Genomic DNA, 16,173 nt, shown 5'->3' with positions numbered 1-16,173 from the left:
TTTGAGTCCCACCTTGGGGATAAGGTTTATTTATTTAAAAAAAAAAAAAATTCACAAGGTAGCTAGAGTACCAGAAAAGAGACAGTGACACAAATATAAAAACTCTGGACAACTACAGAGAATCCTCCTCTGATATTCACCAAGTACTGATCAGGGCATCCATTTAAGAAAACTACCTCACTCTATAGTAATTGAAGAGCACACAAAATGATTAAAGAAAACTGGACCCAACATTCATGAAGGTTGGGGAATAATGTGTCTTATTCGCAGCCACACTGGAAAACTACACAAATCACAAGGCTCAGGTATAGGGCCTAGTCTTGGTACTGGGAATATTTAGATCACAAATGGCTCAAGTCTTGCATAACAAATCTTAAAAGCAGGACACCAAAGGATCAAACTGTTTCTAAGTGACTTAATTTTATCTCACAAGAAGCTCAGAAATATTTTTAGAATGCAATACCACCACTTCACAAGATAAAATTCATCTTGCCTGATAGCTAATAAAAAATTACTAGATATAAAAAGAGTAGGAAAAACACATCCCATAGAAGAAAAATCATGTGATCAAAACTAATCAATCAATCAATGAGAACTGACAAAGATGTTGTAATTAGCAGACAAGGACATTAAATACTTATAACTCTATTCTATATGTTAAAGTAGGTAGAAGAAAGATTGAATATGATAGTAAGAAAGTTGGGAGATATAACAGAAAACCAAAGAGAATTTCTGCAGATGAAAAATACAATGTAAAGACTGAAAAAATACACTAAGTGGTATTAACTGCAGGAAAAAAATATAGTGAATTTATAGATACAGCCATAAAAACTATACAAATGAAATAAGTAGAAAAAAGATTTCAAAAGAAAACGAAAGGCGTATCAGTTGGCTCTGGGACAATTTCATATGACCTAGTTTATAGATAATTGGAGTTTCCAAATGGAGAAGGAAGAAATAGCTGAAGTAGTAATGGTCAAAAACTTTCCAAATTTGATGAAGGCCATGAACCTGCAGACAAAAAAAAAAAAAAAAAAAACACACAAAACTGTTTGAGAGAACACAATTTAGTTCATAACCCTTTTCAACCTGTATATTTTAAATTCATTTTGTAACCTATCAGTAGGAAATCTGTTTTGAAAAAGCACAGTGAAATTGTTCATATAACTTCAGGTTATCCATTTAGGTTTTTCAAATTTTCATACTGCCCTTGGAGATAATTGTACGTCTCCATTGACTCTTACCAGGGTCTACAGAGCAAGCAAGTTTGTATGCTTGCTTCTTTCCTCTTGATGCACCCTTCACTTCACAAAACCAATAGAAAGATGTACATCAAGTTCTAAGTACAGTGCCTAAAACATGTCTTGGCAGGTAGCAGGCTACCAGGAAATGAGACATATTTTCTTTCTTTCTTTATTTTTTTTTGAAGATTTTATTTATTTACTTAGGAAAGAGAGAGAGAGCAAGAGAGCATGGGAGGGGAGCAGAGGAAGAAGCAGACTCCACAATAAGCTGGGAGTGGGACGCCGGGCTCAGTCCAAGGTCCCTGAGATCATGACCTGAGCCAAAGGCAGACACTTAACTGACTGAGCCACGCAGACACCCCTGAGATGTATTTTCTGTGACAATATGTCTCTCTCTCATTCCAGGCTATAAAATAAGGACTTATTTTGACTACATATTTATAAATATGTAGAGTAGCCATTTGTGAGAGTAGCATATACTTTTTTTTTTTCCCTCCTCTATGAAAGTTTGTAATTTGTCTTGACTTGTCGTCCTTATTTCAATTAAGGGTTATGTCCCTCTTTCTCTTATATAAGTAAGATTGGTGTGTTTATTTATTGCATTAATTTTTTATTGCTGTTGTAACAAATTACCACAAACTCAGCGGCTTCAAACAACAAAGTTCTTACCTTGCTGTTCTATAGGTTAGAAGACTGACATGGTTCCCACCGGGCTACATTCGAGGTTTTGACAGGACAATGTTCCTTTCTGGAGGCTATGGGGTGAATCATTTCCTTTCTTTTCTCCAGCTTCTAGGGGATGCCAGCATTCCACCTTCACAGCTGGCAAGGGCGAACACAGGGTGTCCTTTTCACATCACACCACTTTCGCCTTTCGCCTGTCTTCCCATCTCTTCCTCTGACTGATTCTCTCTTCCACTTTTTAAGACTCTCGTGATACCCAGACGATCCAGGATAATCTCTCTATTTTAAGGTTAGTCAGTTAAAAATCTTAATTCTATCCTATTTTTTCCTTGCCATGTAGCTTAATATATATATTCACATGTTCCAAGGATTAGGATGGGGACATCCCGGGGAGGGGGAAGGGAAGAAGAGGCATTTTTCTGCCTACCATTTCTTTTCATAACACCAGTTTTTGTTCTACTGTCCATATTTATTGCCCTGTTTTCATTTTCCTATATTTGTACAAAATGAGTTCACCTCACCATACTTGTCATAAGTCATATCTTAACCATTTCATGTATGTGCAAGCATCTGAGTTCATACATGCTGAAATAGAAATTATTTTATTTTCCTATTACGACTCTAAAATTTTATAGTTAGGACTTCTTTCCTTCCTTCCTAACCTCCCTCCTTCACTCCTTCCCTCCTTTTTTCCTTTTTTGAAATTATACATATTACTAGGTCACATTATCTATGAACTTCATTTCAGAATCAGAGAGAGAGTAACAAAATAATTACAACAAGAAGGGAGGGTTGTTACCATCAGATTGAGAGCCACTGTGTTAGAAGTAGAAAGTTGAGTCACTTATGGTTTGTGTCCCTCCCAATCCCATCTTGTTTCATTTATTCTTCTCCTACCCACTTAAGCCCCCATGTTGCATCACCACTTCCTCATATCAGGGAGATCATATGATAGTTGTCTTTCTCTGCTTGACTTATTTCGCTAAGCATGATATGCTCTAGTTCTATGACTCTTAATCTCACAAAACAAACTGAGGGTTGCTGGGGGGAGGGGGTTTGGGAGAAGGGGGTGGGATTATGGACATTGGGGAGGGTATGTGCTTTGGTGAGTGCTGTGAAGTGTGTAAACCTGGTGATTCACAGACCTGTACCCCTGGGGATAAAAATATATGTTTATAAAAAATAAAAAAATTTTATTAAAAAAAAAAGAATAAAAAACAGTGTATCAGAAAAAAAAAAAAGAAGTAGAAAGTTGATTCTGAACAATATATTGAAACCTTTTCAAGACTAATTAAAGTGCCCCTATCCAAAACAAAACAAAACACCACCAAAACAAAACAAAACAACAAGACAAAACCAAAACTAACAAACAAAAAAACCCCAAACAAACATAAAACCAACATAAAAATATCACCCACCCAATACACACCTCCAAATACTTTGGATATTCAAGCAGACCTAGAGCTACGAAGCAGCGAAGATATGGACCTTGGTTTATTATTTATTTCAGTTTTATAAAGAACCTCTGCTTGCAGACCTGTAACTAGAGTAGAAATAGAGCTTATCTAATATATTTGTTAAAGGCTTCACAAAGTAATAGCAGAAACTAAGCAAATTAACTGAAAAGCTCAAACCAAAAATGGGCTCGTTTAAGAAAATTGTTTAGATAAAAACTTTACTCCATTATTTCCTTTAATGCTCACATTGTCTCTGTGTGATTAGAACTTTCATTATTTTACAAAGGAAGGAAATCAAAGGACATTAGGAAAGTAAACAACTCTCAAGATGACAGACTACATAAATCACAAATCCAGTAAATGAACTATGATTGTTTAATACTAGTTTGCCCAATTCATTCATTCATTCATTCATTCATTCATTCACAAAATATCTGAGTACTTAATATATGTCAAGCAGAGAGCTGGGTGTTGAGAATGCAATGGTCAACAAGACAGTGAAGGCGCTTGACCTTTGGGAACATAAAGTCTACTGAGGGGAATAGATATAAGCAAGGTAATAGATTAAGTAGTTAACAATTCAATGATAAACACTGGTTTGTAAGTGATCAATCACTGAATTCTATTTCTGAAACCAATATTGCACTGTATGTTAAATAACAAAAATTTAAAAAGAAAAGTAGTTAGCAATTCATAAAAATTTTGATTAAAGAACACAAGGAACCCTTGTAGGGAAGAAAGATATTCCAAGTAGAAAGTTCAGGGAAAGAGGGGCACCTCACTGGCTCAGTTGGTAGAGCATGTGACTCTTGATCTCAGGGTTGTAAGTTTGATTTGGCTTTAGAGGCATATTTTATTTAAAAATGAAATTTTTAGGGACGTCTGGGTGGCTCAGTCGCTTAGGTGTCCAACTCTTGGTTTCAGCTCAGGTCATGATATTGTGGGTCATGAGGTCAAGCCCCAGATTGGGCTCTGTGCTTGGCTTAGAGTCTGTCTGAGTTTCTCTCTCCCTCTCTCTCTGTCCTCTCTCTTTCTCTCACTCTAAAAATAAATAAATAAATAAATAAAATGAAGAAAAAATGAAAATCTTTAAAAAGAATAAGAAAGAAAGTTCAGGGAAAGTGTCTCTGAGTTGGTGCCACTTAAACTAAGTCTTTAGGAAGACAAAGAGGGGGGCAGGGAGAGAGTATAGGGGCACCTATAGCCTCCTGGTCCCTCACACAAACCAATGCAAGGATGAATCCCATGTGGTTTGTAAGACTGGAGAGGTCATATAGGTAAAGCAATTTTTTTGGAATATAATTTGAATATACATTTAAAATACATTTTAAATTTGCTTGGATATTTTACTTTGTTTTCTTGCAGGCTTATAAAAATATTCTTGCATATGTGAAATAAGCTACTTCAAAAAGCAAATAAATCTTTTCCTTTCTTAAGGGTAAGGAGGACACGGGATCCCAGGTTTGTTGATGTTTTTTCTTTTCTTTTTCTCTCCTCTGGGCTATAAGTTACAATGCTCCATTTGGGATTTTTTTCCTCTACTCTGCAGGCAGTCACTGATAGAGATCTTTCCTGGAATAGTAATAGGAAAAAAATGTACAGCAAAGCTGACGCACCACATTCTGAGTTGTATTGGAGGTGCAATCATAACTTTCAATTAAAAAAAAAAAAGTTTGTTTTGGTAAGATAATATCTTTCCAGCTGTCCTAACAGATACCAGTAAGAAATGCCCGCTGTGGACAGAATGGTGGTGGGAGACCATCCCACATCCCCAGGGGTGTGCCTTTGGGGTGGAATCCTAGAGCATTCAAGCTGAGGGGTAGTGAGATTGCTGCTACACCAGTCAAACCTGCTCTGTGGGACTATGCCAGGCTAGCTTTCTATTTGTGCTTTTGCTTTCCTTTAAATCGCTTTTCAGTTTCTGTTTCTGAAGTCTGGAAGCAGCAGGCAGGTAACTTTGGTAGAACATTTCTTGGCGAGTTTCTAGTTGTTTTTATTGTTCATTTAGAGTGTGGGGGTGATTAATAATGAAGAGACTAGTACCCTAGGTTAAGACTGGGCAAATTTCCATTTGTAGGTCTGCCAACTCTCCACATTCCTGGAAAAATGGAGAGTTAAGCCAATTGCCCAGGTAGTTGAGGCAAAAATGTATAAATAGAGGATGATTAGGTGCTTCCTCCTCCTCCTTCTTGTGTCTTTGAGGTAACTGCCACAATGTTCTGCATTAGTCTGGCTGTGGAAACCTGAGCTTCTCATGGCTTAAGGTGACTTGTATTGTGAGACCAGACTCTGTCCAGCTCAGTAGGCTGTGACTTCATTTTATGTGGCAAAAGAATGTGTATACACGTGCACACACACACACACACACACACACATTTTAAATATCTCTGAGAGTGCTTTTATTGTTTTTTTAGAGACTGGGGGAGGGGCAGAGAGAAAGGGAGAGAGAATCTTAAGCAGGATCCATGCCCAGCACAGAGCCTGACACAGGGCTTGATCTCACAACCCTGAGATCATGACCTGAGCTGAAATCAAGAGTCTGAGACTTAACCACCTGAGCCACCCTGGGGTTCCTATGGCAAAAGGAATATATAATGTTTCCTAGGATATGTAGATAGACATGATCTAATTCCTGGTATAAAACTTACCCCTATAGCTTTGTTTCTTTTGCTTTTTTATGTTCTTAAATCTCCAACATTATTTGGCATGATTTATTTAGTTCTATTAAAAATTCTCCAGGTTTTGGAGGGCCTACCTGGCTTAGTTGGTTAAACATCTGCCTTTTTCTCAGGTCATGATCCCAGGGTCCTGGGATCAAGACCTGCATTGTCTGGCTCCTTGCTCAGCGAGGAGCCTGCTTCTCCCTCTGGCTCTCCTCCTGCTTGTGCACTAGCATTCTCTCTCTTTCTTTCTTTTACAAATAAATAAATAAAATCTTAAAAAAAATTCTCCAGGTTCAGATCACATGATCATTTGCAGTTAACTGTGAGTTGTATTCAAGTGACTTTTTATCCCCTTCCCTTCTTCCTGCCTTTCTTCTTTCCACATTTATTTAGTATATATAATATTCCAGGTACTGTTACATATGAGAGAAACAAAGCCAAACAATAATCCATATCTTAGTAAACTCAGATTACAGTTGTTGGGGGATATGGACAAGTAAATTAATAATTATAGTAAGCTGTGGATGAATATTTAGATAGAAGCTGCTGGAAAACAATACATGAAAATATGAGAGTACTCAATAATGCACTCATGCATGGAGAAAATACACAAAAACAAACAAAAAATAGTAAAGCTCCCTAGAAAGGAAAATCCAGATTATTGACCCAGATGCATATCATAAGATTTGGTTGTTTTAGTTTTATAAGATGTGAACCTGATATATAATTATTAATGATCCAGGAAAATAGATTGACTGGATAAAAGAAGTTTAATCTCTCCGCTTTCACTGAATTATAAACTCCATTATTGTATGGGATATATTTATTTCTTCTTTGGAATAATCTATATTTCATGACATGTAACAGATGCTTAATTAAAATGTTTGGAGGAAAGAAGTACCACAACTCTAAAAAATAGTGATGCTTTTTATGAAGAAAAAGTATTTATGAGACATATTATATACCTCTCTGTATTAGTAAGGACAACACTGAATATAACTTATCATTTCTTGAGAATCCAGTGTCACTATTATGAATAATAACTATTTAATTGAAATTTTGAAATTTAGGTGTGCATGCAGATAGAGATATAGGATGTAGGAAAAAAGGGATGTAACAGGACATGGAATATTATATATACTAAATAAATGTGGAAAGAAGAAAGGCAGGATGTGAGGAAGTACATCACATTTTCTTTCTTGAAAAGATCCCTAGATTGCTGAATGATTGCTTTTAGTTTATTTTCATAGATTGTTTTCTTTCTCACCTATGTAGAAGAAAACCAATGTATTGCTTGGCCCTGAGGGAAATATAATATGGCTTTTTTTTTTTTTTCCAATTTGTTGTTGTTGCTGTTTTGTTTTTGGAGCCCAACATAGAGCTTGAACTCACAACCCTGAAATTAAGACCTGAGCTGAGATCAAGAGTGGAATGTTTAACTGACCGAGCCACCCAGGCACACTTCCAATGTGAATCATGGAATAAAAATACACTGTTTCCTCTCTAATGATTTCCTTACCCTCCAGAAAATTCTTCACTCTCATTGCCAGCTGATTTCTCAGCACACAAATCATTATCTTTTTTTCTTAACCCGTCACTACTAACATGCAAACTAATATATTTTTCCCCATGTTTATGTTAATATTTATAGAACACCCACTATGTATCAGGCATTGTTCTAGGAGTTCAAGATACATCAAGAAACAAAACAGTCAGAATCCCTATCTTTATTGGGTATGTAATCTGTAATATGTATAACTTAATCTCTCAGTTTTAAGGATTTATGTTAGTGTAATTGGGACAAGAACACCTATTATTTAAAGATTTTATAATATTTCACAGCTGACAATGCTCTTTGAAGAATATAATTTTATTAGAATCTTACAGATAAGATATGTGAATAGGTGTTAATATTATTTATTTTTTCTGCAATGTACAAATGCAGAAGTTGGGCTTTAACAAAGTTAATGGCTTCTCAAGGTCACAGGGTCACATAGGTGTAAGTAGCTGAGCTGCTTGAATCTCGAATTTTTAAATATTATAAAACTGAATACCTTTTAATTTAGAAATAATTTTATATTCATTATTTAATGTGCTCTTCACAAAGCTCTATGTGGTACTTATTGATTCCTCTCAAATTTTGGTACCTGAGAGTGTGGAATTGGGTTATTTGTCCAAGGTCATCTAGCTGGTAATAGCTGAATGATTCCTTTAGTTTATTTTCATAGATTTGTTTTCTTTCTCACCTATGTAGAAGAAAACCAATGTATTGCTTGGCCCTGAGGGAAATATAATATGGTAATAGCTGGTAATGGTAGAACTGGGAATCCAACCATGTTCATTAAAAAAATATAATAATCCCTTTCTATTAAACACCAGACAAATATTTTCTTTAATTTCTTTATATTCTTTTAGGCAAATGTAACCCTAAAAGTTCATCATAAATATGACAGAAAGTTTTAAATTCTTTATAGATTAATATCCCATTAAATTGATTTTTGAATAACAGTTCATACTCTGAATAACATTCAGGTATACAGTTTGAATAATGAAGTGACAGTGGCAGGCAGCAAAACCACAAAAACATTATGCAATACATTCTGCTTTTCAGAGTGTATTCTATGATTTTCTTAGGTGAACCTATCATTCAGACAAGGCTTTTAAAAAAGTACGTTGTTGATGCCAAAATAAGGTTAAAGCAACCAGAAAAAAGAAAAACAAAATAAAACAAAAGAGAAAACATCCAGAAAATCAAAACATAAGTCTGGCCTCTTATCCATTAATATGTACCTATATGTACATATATATACATATATGTACCTATGGCCCATTATCCATTAATATGTACCTATAACTATAGAGATAAAAATGTACATTCTTTGAAAAATTTTAATTGATGTATAGTAGGCATATAATTAGTTTCAGGTGAATAGCATAGTGATTCAACAATTATATACATTATGAAATGTTCACCATGGTAAATGTAGCTACCATCTGTCACCATATAAAATTCTTATAATATTATTGAGTATATTCCCTGTGCTGTGCTGTATTTTTCATCCCAAATGTACATATGTATATTATTTTTGATGGATGGGATTTCTAATAGTGCAGTTTTTATTACATAAAAGAGAGCAAGATTGATATATGCAAAAGCTGTTAAGGTACCCCTTTCCTCCCTCCCTCCCTTCCTTCCTTTTGAGAGAGAGAGAGAGAGAGAGAGAATGCAACTGAAGTTGAGAGGGGTAGAGGGGGACAGAGAGAGAGAGAAAGAAAGAACCTTAAACAGGCTCCAAACTCAGCACAGAGCCCAGCTCAGAGCTAGATCTCACGACCCTGAGCCAAAATCAAAAGTCCGACTCTTAACCAACTGAGCCACCCAGGTGCCCTGGGATCCTCTTTCTTCTTCAGCTCAGTGGTTTGACATTATTACTGTTTGGTAAACAGGAGTAAATGGGACCACAATTTTACCTGCTTGGTGGAAGTATTCTAGGAGACTGTATTAATAAACAAGTTCTATAACACCACATAATTTTCGTGCAGCTTTATTTTTTGATGACTTATTTTCCTTGGACACACTTGGCCCTTAGGTTTCGTGTCCCATTGTGAAGTATGAAACCTGCTTATTGAGAGGCACATAAAGAGCTTCTGCACTTTTGTTAATAGGAAACACTTTGTTTCTATGAAACTATTTGTTATCCTTCTTTTATATACATGAATGCCGCCTTGGTTGCCCTGGATATCATTATGATTTCCTTTGCCAGTAGATACTCCAGTGGAGGGCCCCTTGCTCAATACTGGTTAGGAGTAACCTCAAAATTTCAGCCCATCTAATATGGCAATGCCCTTGAGGCTTGTCTGGTCAGTAGGACACAGATTGCCTTCCTCCATGCATAGCCTAAACCATCTGTTGAAACATAACTATTTTATACTTTGTTCTAAGAAGCTATTGAGGCCTTCAGGGTAAGAATAAAGTAGTTATTTAGTTTTTGTTGGTAAATATAGAGCATATCCAGATAAGATAAGTTTGGTTAAGGTGAAATTTTGTAAGTGGGTTGGGAGTAAACTGCCTAACTGGTGCTGCTCACTCTTTGCCCCAAACTCTGTTATGATAGGTAAATTCTATTCAGTTCAGACATCTGTTTGTAAGAATATGTTAGAATGCTTCTTTTCCTTGAGATTTTATGATGTTGATCAAAGAATTATTAAGAATGACTCTCTACATTCTATCTAGAGTGGAGACTGCGTTCACATTCTGTATAGATTAGTACAGATTAGTCTAATTCCTGGACCATGGAATTAATTTCTCCAAGTCATTGTTCTGGATATTTTGTATCTTTTCACCCTTTTGTTGATTTACCCTGGTTCTACTATCTGAAATTGATACTTTGTTTCAGAACACTTACAATTACTAATAAGATCTTGGTGCTTGCATGTAAACATAGACAAAGTCCACTTTATTTATTTTTTTGAGAGAGAAAGTGAGAGAGCACAAGCAAAGAAGGAGAGTGAGAGGGAGAGGGAGAAGCAGGCTCCCTGCTGAACAGGGAACCCAACAACATGTGGGCTCAATCCCAGTACCCCAGGATCCTGAACCAGGATCATGACCAGCCACTTTACAGACTGAGCCACCTACGCGTCCCCAAAGCTCACTTTAAATATAATGTTTATCAGAGGATTTCTATGGAGACTTTCCATTCTCCCAATATGCTTGCTGCTTGATTTAATTACTACTTATTGTCTTTTCCTTCCCCTATTTGTACATATTTAGGTAGAGGTAGAGGAAGAGGGTTTTTGTTTCTGTTTTTTTCTCTTTTGACGTGTGTGTGTATGTGCGTGTGTGTGTGTGTGTGTATGTTTTTATATTTTTAAAGTTATGAGAAGCCCATCTCCAAATGGCTTAAAAATTAAAAGTGGTTAATCCACTCACATAGTTGATAGTTTTAGTAGGAGTGTAGGCTTCAGGTTCTGTCCAGTGAAAAATCCAGCTCTAGTTTTCTGTTATTTTCTTGGCTCTAGTTTCTTGCAATTTTAGGTTTGCCTTCTGTCTGGCTTGTCTTATGATTATTAATGGCTGCCAGCAGCTTCTGGGATGACCTGTTTCTTCATTCAGGTTTATAGAAAAGAATGAAACCATTGCTTTCCAAATCATTGAAGTTCTCCTCTGAATAAACCATGGATGCTCAGAGGAAATAAATTTAACCTAACTGATTTATTCTAATCAGGGCTCATCCTTGGAGAAAGTCAGTTGCACCAGAAATGCATGGTTTCTGTATAACAGAGAATGACAGATACTTGTTGGGAAGTAATCCAAATGCCAAACACACTGCATGAACTTAAACTGTAAAGTTGTTTATATTTTCTTTGTTGTTTGTTTTGCTACTAACACTGGAGCAAAGGTTAGAGGAAGGTTTTCGGGATCTTTTTCATAAGAAAATTATATTCTTAATGGTAACCAAGATGTTTTCCTTTACCTAAGTACTGAGACACAGTGTGGTCAACTGCTTTCTGCAGCATTTGATAAGGTGTAACGAAGAAGGTTCCAAAATACGCGCACACACCCTTCCCAGTTGTGGCAGGTATCTCCTGAGAATCTTTAGAAACACAAAGACTAAAACAGAAATTCCAAGATTGGGACAAATCTGAGTTTTAACAAATACTGCAGCTGATTCTAATCAAGTTAAAGTTTGAGAAACATTGGCTCAAGAATTACTTCCACTGTCATTATCCTGTAGTTTCCACCTGTACTTGATAGGATCATTTACTTTCATTTAATTCCTACTTGAGATTGGGGTGTATCAGACAACCAAATCTCAAATAAATTATTTTTTTTGTTATATTGTGGTACATACCAATAAAATTTTGATTCAACCAATATTATACAGCCAATTTTGCTATCATGGTTATGTTTTAAAATGTGGATTTGTTCCAATGCCATTGATTTATTAAAAAACAAGTTTAGGGGCACCTGGCTGGCTCAGTTCTCTTGATTTTGGGATTGTAAATTCCATCCCCACACTGGATGGAAAGATTTCTTAAAAATAAAATCTTAAGAAAAAAGGAAAAAGTTCAGCATGAGACAAATTTCGCATTTGCTTATACATGATTTCATCTGCTAAAAAAATTAGACGAAAGCAGATATGGAAATTAATAAAGGGAAATCTCACTAAAATGTCAGGACGTTTCGCAGGGGGAGCTCTCAAGTCCTACTACTCAGAGTCAATTGTAAACCCAACAGGGAGAGACAGACCTTGCCAGCCAGTACAGCTTTGCTATCCCCACAGGCGGAAAAAATGTTTTCCTCCTCCCCTGGCAATAACCCAGCCAATGAGAGACAGTCACAATCCAGCCAATGAGAACCATTATACCTCAACTCGCAGTTTACTGCAAGGAACTTTTTGTTGGTAACAGCGCTCTCCCAACCCCAGACTTCCCACTTTCCTCTATAAAAGAGCATTCCTCCCCTTTGTTTGGTGAACATGCCTGTGGTTTTTGCCATAGCTTGCTTGTCCTGGATTATAATTACTGCTATTCCCCAATAAGCCAATTTTTGCTGATAAAATGGCCATTTTGTTTTCAATGTTAGCTCAAGAAACAGCACACAGGGAGCGCCTGGGTGGCTCAGTGGGTTAAGCCTCTGCCTTGGGCTCAGGTCATGATCCCAGAGTCCCGGGATCAAGCCCCGCATTGGGTTCCCTGCTCAGCAGGGAGCCTGATTCATTCTCTCTCTCTCTCTCTCTCTCTCTGTCTCTCTCTACCTACTTGTGATCTCTGTCTGTCAAATACATAAATAAAATATTAAAAAAAAGAAAAAGAAATAGCACACAGTTCAGCTGAGCCTTGTAGAACACACAAAATGTATACACAATCAGCAACCCACCCTGATCCACATCTGGTGTTACAACTTCCCATTGATTCAGAAAACCTTCCTTGCAACGTTTCACAATAACTCAAAAGCCGCAGCCCTTCCACAAACAAACCTCAGGCCGTTTTTTTAGGTAAAGGGCCAGTGTCTACTGTACTATATATGTATTTCTTATCTATTTAACAAGTATAAAACTGTGTGACCATTTTTACTAGGTTCTTTTCTATCCTTTTTTTTTTTTTTTAATTTTAGTGTTCTACTTGACAAATTTTTTTTTTTTTGACAAATTTTTTGAGTATCATGCCCCAGTTGCATTATTTTCCAGAGTGTGGAGATTTTTAGAAACACAGATGTTGCATTAAAGCAGAACTGAGTGTAATTTGAACAAAATTTACCAGCTAGGAATGGTTGCAATCCTTGTTTCAGGGTACATTTTTTTGTTTTATAATCATAATTATTTTGTTTCCTTATTAAGGCTCACAAAACCAATTGAAAGTTTTCACCGTCAGAGAGTAACAGCCTTAAAAATATTTACCTCTTTTTATATTGATATATTTTGTTTGACTCTAAAACTGCAGGTTTTAGATACTAAACTATATTACTCTATATTAGAAAACATTCCAAAAACATTGTGTTCTCCTTAGTTTCATCTCTTTTTGATAAACAGTTATCATTATAATATGCAAATACCTGAAAATGCTCAAATTATTCTTATCTTTTTAGAATAAAGATTTATTGATAAGATCCAGAAGATATTTAAAGAATATTAGGAGTTTAACATTAGGAAGATTTAATAGCAAAGGCTGTTATTACTATCATTATTACTATTATTATTTCCTTGAATATATATTTCTTTTTGTTATTTACCCTTTCCAAAAGATTTTTATTCCTTTTTAAAAATATTTTATTTATTTATTTGACAGATCACAAGTAGGCAGAGAGAGAGGAGGAAGCAGGCTCCCTGCTGAGCAGAGAACACAATGTGGGGCTCAATTCCAGGACCCTGGGATCATGACCTGAGCTGAAGGCAGAGGCTTTAACCCACTGAGCCACCCAGGCGCCCCAAGATTTTTATTCTTATATGTTTAATCAAGTCCTTAAGGAATGCAAAAAATATGCTTGTCAACTATAGTCATCTGTTACTGTATGAAGGAGGAAAGTTCTTTGGTAATTAGCTGTGTATATGGTATGTGCTATTAAAACAATTAGTTTAAATGTTGTACAAAAGTGACTCTGGATTTATTTGTTTTTCAGTGTGTGCCTCACCCTGTCTTTCCCCCCAACCCACTGATGCCAGAGAAGTATAATTTTTGGAGTAATGAGAGCTCAGTGAGAAATAATGGCACCTGATGGCCCTTTAAAGCATTTAGCAATTAAAGTTGGGTTGTCCAAAATGTACTTACCCCAAACAGAAATACAGCGAAACTGCTAAGCTTTATCTTTATAATTAGTCATTGCTTATGATTTTGGTTTCTGCATATCCTCTGTTTTCTAGATCAGTATTAACTGTCTTAGATTACAATCTGTCTTGATCTAGACTCTATTGCCTAAATTGGTCTGTCAATTAAATGCTTTGTGATTATGATGAAAAGCATCATTGTAACTCTTAGAACAGAGGCCTATGAACAAAGCTGTACCCCATGGAGAGCAGGTTCCATCACCGAACCATGGCCGTGTACAGTCTATATAAGGATAGGGCTGACATCACTCAGTGCAGAACAATCACTTACATGTATCTTTCAGTACAGACTACCAGGTCTGTGTGTGTATATCTATGTATTCACTTCTTATTTTATGACAAGAGAATAAGATTTAAATTGGGTTTTACAGGATGATCCATTAATATATTTGTCAACTGGGAAAATTTTGATGTCTATTTTGATTTTCTATGGTTTGATCTCTTAAATCTGTTGTCTTTATTCTCACTAGTGATGCACAATAGGTATTGAGGCATTTACATCTATAAATATATCTTAAAATATCATAGTTTATACTTTGTACAATGAAAAAGTCCCATGCATTAGTCTCAATAGCTTCCATTAATATTTGCTCAGAATCTAATAAATCATTAGACACCAGGGTCCAATATTACCAACAAAATAGTCTTTTCTTTCTTTCTTTCTTTAAGATTTTATTTACGGGTACCTGGGTGGCTCAGTTGGTTAAGTGTCTGCCTTCGGCTCAGGTCATGATCCCAGAGTCTTGGGATCGAGTCCCGCATCAGGCTCTCTGCTCAGCGGGTACCTGTTTCTCCCTCTCCTTCTGCCTGCTGCTCTGCCTACTTGTGATATCTCTCTCTTTCTCTGTGTCAATTAAATAAAAAAGAGATTTTATTTATTTAGTTGACACAGAGAAAGAGAGAGAGAGCATAAGCAAGAGGAGCTGCAGAGGGAGAGGGAAAAGCAGGCTCTCTGCTGAGCAGAGACCCCAGCGCATGGGTCTTGATCCTGGAATCATGACATGAGCTGAAGGCCGGCTCTTAACTGACTGAGCCACCCAGGTGCCACCAAATTACCCTTTTCCAAAATAAAACTAACAGTATTTATAAAGATGTTCACATTTAAAAAGTAAGTCATACACAATTATATAAATCAGGTCAATGGGCCAGAGTCAGTTCCTAAAAATCACAAATTTGTGACTTCTTCTTTAAACAGTGTATAAAAACCTCCAAGGAAACATCAAGTCGTTAACTTCCTTATTTTTGAAAGATTTTTTTATTCACTGAGCTTGTAGTCTTCTACTTGTCACTAAATACCAACTGGGCTTTAAAAAAGGAAAGGGGAAAAAAAAGCAACAACCCATACACAAAGGTCAATCATGCATGTAAACTTTTGGCATTGTATAATGAAGTACCCTTAAACTCTTGGTGAATAAACATCTTGAATGCCAAGTGGATTTTCAGGGGACACACACACTGACTTTCCTAAAGATCTAAAGCCAGTTTTCAAATTCCAAGTTATTCTTTCATAATGTACAAAACCCTTTAGTCTTCAACGGAAAGTTCCTATTTTAATCAAAAAACAAAAAACAAAAACCTTGAAGTTTGAAAATAAAAGCTTGTATTTTAGAGAGTTGATGAGGAAAGAACCTGTGAATTGCTGCTGTATAAATATAAGCTGCCAGAGGCCCGCCTGGCTGACTTAGTCCAAAGAGCGTGCAATTTGTGATCTTGGGTTTGTAAGTTCGAACCTCACGCTGGGTGTAGAAGTTTCTTAAAAATAAACAAGTAACTTCAAAAATAGATACATATAAACTGTTGG

The 16,173-nt window shown here is 36.2% G+C and overlaps 1 long non-coding RNA gene across 1 annotated transcript; it reads left to right on the top strand.

Moving 5' to 3' along the window:
• The first annotated feature begins 5,294 nt into the window (after nucleotides 1–5,294).
• On the top strand, nucleotides 5,295–14,144 carry LOC309864431. The gene is made up of 3 exons (XR_014311521.1): nucleotides 5,295–5,336; nucleotides 7,700–7,782; nucleotides 13,837–14,144. It is a non-coding gene; the product is annotated as an uncharacterized lncRNA (long non-coding RNA).
• Nucleotides 14,145–16,173: the final 2,029 nt, after the last annotated feature.

The sequence above is a fragment of the Mustela nivalis genome (assembly GCF_964662115.1).
Source record: "Mustela nivalis genome assembly, chromosome: 5".
Lineage (NCBI taxonomy): Eukaryota > Metazoa > Chordata > Mammalia > Carnivora > Mustelidae > Mustela > Mustela nivalis.
Note: the sequence above shows the minus strand (reverse complement) of the source record. Positions and strands in the feature narration are given on the sequence as shown.